Here is a 5891-nt window from a genome sequence, read left to right on the forward strand (position 1 = left end):
TTCACAAAAGATATTGTCTGTCATAGAGCTGTTACCCCTGCTGTTACCAGGCTCTCTACAAAAGCTGTTGTCTTGCTGTTGTACTATTACTGCTGTGCTGCAGTTTGAAGACAAAAGGAGCATTATCTCTTTCTTCATAGCACACAGCAGTGCAATAAGATCATGATTGACTGGATTGCTGACAAAGCCTTCTCACAGTCCTAAGTGCTAGCCTAAGTGCTCTGACTAAATGAAGATAGGGGTCATTTCCAAGAGAAAAGAAAAGAAAATAGGAAAAATTATAACAGTTATATTGGACAGCAGTATAGTTGATTGCCGCATGCCTCAGGATTTCTGTTTTTTCATTAGTTGATGACTGCAAATATAATTGTCTTAATTGTGATGTCACTCAGATGGCATCATGCCATAAAAAGTTCACCCCCCATAGATATAACTCTTGATACTCCTGAGTCCTCACCTTTTGTATCACCTTTTCCAGTTCTTCTTCATCTATATCTTCTTGCAAAAAATAAAAAAGGTCCCCCCTCATGTGAGGCAGATTGCTACTCTCAGTTTTCTTGCCTTTCTCATTCTTGACATCCTCCTCAAAGAAGACAGCAGATGGAGCATAGGAACTCTCCTTATCTTCTGGTGGTCAGACTGTTGTTCTGCTGCTCTGGCTGAGTGCTGGGATCAGCAATGGGGCCTAAGGTGTCAGAAGGACTGTGATAGGCAGAGACCAGCTGACTACTAATATGTTCATTATATCAGTTTCCCCCTATTGCTCTCACCACCTTCACTCACTTGCAATAGAGCTGGATGTTTTGCCTGTATCCATCATCAAGTAACTGCTCAACCACTTGGCTCCTGAGAAATCCTCAGAGTGCATGGGTGGAGATATGAGCAGTCCCAGAGACTCATAGCTTGTAGTGTCCAAGAATGGACTCATCATCTCCAAACATGGTGTCAATGCTGGAGGTTTATCAGGAAGGGGGACACTGGGGAGTTGGAGAGTGTGGGAGAGACTCAGGGGTTCTGCCTTCTGCTGTGAGGGTCTTGTATCTCCAGCAGTTCTTGCTCCACTAGCTGGACTCAGTACTTAGCTCTCTGAAGACCAGGGTGGAGAGGGATGGGTCAGTGTATATCAGAGCAAGGCACTTATTGCAGAGCCAATCTAAGGATATTCTTCTCATCCCACCACTTATTCTGACTGAGTGTGAGAGGGTAGAGGCAGGGCTATGAGACTGGCCTTGAGGTGATGCTTGGCAGGATCTTGTAGCCAGCCGAGTGGCATTGAGAGAATCTCTGGTATAGTCAGCAATCTCTCTGGTTTGAGAGGTGTTACAATTTTTTCTTTTTTCTTTTCTTTTTCCTTCAGAAATGACTCTTATCTGTGCTTAGTCAGGGCACTTAGGCCAGTGCTTAGGACTGTGGGAATGCTTATCTCAGCAACCCAGTCAGTCATTGTCTTATCACACTGCTGTGTGCTGTGAAGAGAGAGACAATGCTCTTTTTGTTCCTCAATTGCAGTGCAGCAATAACAGCACAACACCAAGACAACAGCTTTTGTGGAGTGCTTGGCAATAGCAGGGGTAACAGCTCTATGACAGACAATATTTTTTATGAACAGCTATTAATAGCCAGATAACAGAACAGTATTTAAGTAGCATCATTTTTGCTGTAGTAGTTCCAGCATTAAGCTAAAGTTTATTCTTCACTATCTACTCCCGAGCTCAAGCTTCTTGTGCCTTGAACCACTACTGCTATTAACTTTGTGAACTCAGTCAGTCTAACCTGAAGTGTGAGGTTCTGAACTGTTTATCATGTGTTGATAGTCATGTGGGATTTGGGCTTAACAATTAGCTTAACACTTATCATTCCCTTTCTCAAGCCCAATTATGCTGAGGAACTGAATGCCCTCTGCTCTTAACCCTTCTGACCCAAACTTTACCTACAAGTTCTCCAAACTCTTGGCTTCCATCATAGGAATCTTGATTGGTCTATTGGTAATCATACAGCTGTGCTATAGACACCAATCAATCATAGCTTAGACAATCAGGCACTATCACAAATTCCAATGCATCCAAACCATTCTCTGCAATATCACACCAGATCTCCTCCTCCACAACATTCTTGCCTCTGCCTGACAGTCTTTCCAACCCATAGAAGGAATAGACTCTAAAAACATCTCTGGAAGCTTGACTCAGAAACATCCTAGGGAAGAAGAGGAGCAGTATCAGCAGCACACATACCCCCCATGACCCCCATCTGCAATTGTCTGAGATCCTGAAAACCCTTGGGCTACAGAGTTTTGACAACCCTGACCTGACATCTCTGACCTGCCCTCTGAGCATAGTATCTCAGCAACAAGGATGACAAGCCTCATCCCTAGCATCAGCATTGGACACTGTGCTAAAGACTCCTTGGATGCCTCACAGATGGCTCGAAGAACTATGGGTCCTGAAGATCAACATCAGCATAAAGCAGAAGTACTGACCACAGGACAGAGGTCGATAATGACCCCTATTGGAATGATGACAGCAATGAGTGCCACTGGTGGCAAACTACTGCCATTGAGGCCAACCAGTTGGAACACCATGCAGTTAATGGTAATACTGGCAGAACAGAAGGCATATGAACAGTTTCAATAGGAACACAGCCAACCCCAGCCCTCCCTTTGGTCCTCTCCAGAGAGGACCAAATTCGATATGCCTAAAACCTTCCCAAGTACAGGCAGGAGCAGGCATGCATTGACAATGAGATCACAAGGGAGAATGCTCTCTTTGGGTGGTACCTCTGGGCATGAGCAGCAGAGAAGCATTGAAGGAATGAGGGAGGTAGTCAGACTACCACAGCCATTGAAACAACCACCTCCAACTCCCCATTCTGAGAACTGACCACTTCCACCACTGAGTCCAACCCCTGGGCAGACTCCATCAGAAATGAGGCCTCGGGTCACCTCAGCAACAGCTGCCTGTTATCATATGAGACCAATACCATCGCAGACACTGACAATATTCACATATCAGAAAACAGGATACCAGAGGACAAAGGAACTATTGAAGGAGATGATGAAAGTATCAACCCCACCAGTGATCTCAAGAAGTTCCTTGATGGAAACTTTGCAGCCCTATTCCTCAATCCAAAGTTTTACAGAAACTTCCACCAGTATTGCAGAGCAATGGTGCCAACAACAACAAGCATCAAGGAGCCACCAGAGCAGCCTGAGCAGCCTGCTCCTTGACTTGGATCCAATGACACCAGTCCCAGCATGCAATCTCAGTCCAGCTGACCCAAAGGTCTTTAACCCACATGACAGTTCTCTCCTAGAGGAAGAGAAGGCAACTGACATGGATGACAAGGACAAGGGGGAGGACCTCAGTCAGGAAGCCAAGGATCCTCTCTCTGAGTGGAAGGCGGGATTTAAGCCCCTAACAAAAGAGGAGTTGTGACAGAAAGAGCATGAGGCATGAGAAGAGGATTTCACTTGGTTGTACCAGGAGCAGATAGCTGAGTTGTGGAAGGATGACCTCTGGTTGAGGTCATCCATGGGATAAAGATATGTCTCTGCCAATTTTATCAAGCAAGAGGAAATTTTACAATATATGATCACCAAGCAAGCTATTTTTAATTTCAAGCAAAGATATTTACATTATCAGATGGGACTGTTGCTGCCATACAAGCTGGAATATGGCAGAAGAGAGGCACCCAAGCCTTGGATGCCAAATGTAATGCCACTCAGATTGGCATACACTGCACCATCAATTCGATCAACAACATCATAATATTTGTTCACCATATCGGCCATTTGCAGTTTAGCATCTCAGCTGTTCCAATATTGACCCAAGCCAAGTAGCCACTTCCCAAATCCATGGAGGTTCCCAGTTCAGTGACCATTTGCCAGACAACTGCCATCTGATGAAGCTGAAGGCAGTGGAGCAGCCTCTGTAGCTCTGGAAGGAGATAATCCTGATGCTACAGCCCAAGGATGGACCATCCAGAATAGGCAGATCATATGGAAGAAGCCTCCCCTGTCAGGAAGTCCTGTGGCTGATGACAGATCCCTGCATTTATTCTCTAGTCTGTCAGAAGGATGGGCAGGTCCACCTGGAGGTGTGCCTCTGAACCCAATGCCTCCTATCGCCACAGGAATGCAAATTTTAAAGGTCATGCTGACCTTGGTACAGGATCCACTCCTCTTTAAAGGGGCTTCAGATGACATTGATCAATTTCTTATGGACTGTGATCAATATTTCCAAGTATTCATCTCATACTTCCTACTCGATATATACAAGGTGATATATACTTTGACTTATCTGAAAGATAAGGCAAAGGTATAGTGGGTGCTTCTCACCCCTGCTTTCTGATTGATCACATGATAACATCACCATTACCCCTCATGGCCAGTATTCAAACAAATGATCCAAGACAAGTTTATGGATCCAGCCATCCAAAAAGTCTACAAACAGAAGATGAAGGACTACAAAATGGGCAACAAGGTGGCTACTGACTACTTCAACAAGTTGGAATGACTCAGAAAGCTTGCTGGAGTATGGGAGGATGTAGCTGATACTGGACAAATGGTCGAGTATATAAAATAAGAACTATTGTCCTCCTATCTCAAGACCATCTCTGACCTTGGCTATAGCATTCCAGTCAGATATAAAGAATAAAAGGCCAGAATCATCATCATATGGCACAAATGACAGTGGCAGAAGGTGGAGTCATCTACCCTATCATGGAATGGACACAAGACTCAGGGACAGGGCTGGAAGCCCTCTATCTCCCAGGCAACCACATCATCCAGGTCCAGTGGCTCAGCCCCAACTTCTCAATATGCCAAGAAGTGAACTGGTATAGACATGATATATACCAGAACAGGTAAGCCAATAGATGTGGATCACCTCAAGAAGGGAGGGAAGTGTTTTAATTGTGGCCAGAAGAGCCACATAGTATGAAACTGTCCCCAGAAGAAGAACAAGTGCACTCAAGAAGATATTCGGACACAGATTGCCAAGTTGATGAAGAAGGAACAGGACCTCAGTCAAGACGACAAGGCTGAGGAGGTGAAAGATGAGGCCAAGCAGTGAGTGATTCCACTGACTTAGCCAAGGACAAGAATAATAGATCACAAACTGCTGGACAGACTGACATTTTACTCTCTGTAGTACCACCCCCTATGTCTAAATTATGCATGCATTCAAATATATCTGACCCTGTTATTCATCATCATGAATTGCCTAAAGAACTGACTCCAATGACTCAAGCACAGATGAAGGGCCAAAGAGGGGCAGAGAGCCCTAAAGGTGCATTATCAAGATGATCACTGGAATATGGGCCATAGAATGGTGCCGAGCCTTGAAATGGCTTGACGAATTACATGGACCATGAAAATTCATTTGACAATCCAAATCCCCAGGATAAGACCTATTGGTCCAAGCCCAGATCAAGACATTAACATTCCAATCTACCCATGCAGTCACCACCCTGATCAACAGTGGCTGCACAGGGAGTTCCATCAATAGGGCTTTTATCAACAAGCATCAACTGCCCACTCAGGCAACAGTGGCACCTATCCCAGTCTATAATACAGATGGGATAAAGAATCAGGCTGAATCAATTACCAAATATGTAGAGCTTAGGCTCACTATTAGCAATCATTTGGAATAAATCGATCTGGCAGTAACTGACCTAGGGACCAAAGAAGTGTTTCTTGGTCATGATTGGCTGATCAGACATAATTTGCTAATCAATTGGAAGACCAGATGCATCATTTTTGCTCGATGTCATTGCCAGAAGATTCTATTTGAACTACTGGATGAGGATCCTGAGGACCAGTGGGATGAAGAGATGGAAGACAGTGAAACAATTCTTGCCATCAATTTACAAAGGGCCATTAGCATTTGAGCAAT

The sequence above is a fragment of the Guyanagaster necrorhizus genome, assembly GCF_019112545.1.
Source record: "Guyanagaster necrorhizus MCA 3950 unplaced genomic scaffold BT62scaffold_16, whole genome shotgun sequence".
In the NCBI taxonomy this organism is placed as follows: domain Eukaryota; kingdom Fungi; phylum Basidiomycota; class Agaricomycetes; order Agaricales; family Physalacriaceae; genus Guyanagaster; species Guyanagaster necrorhizus.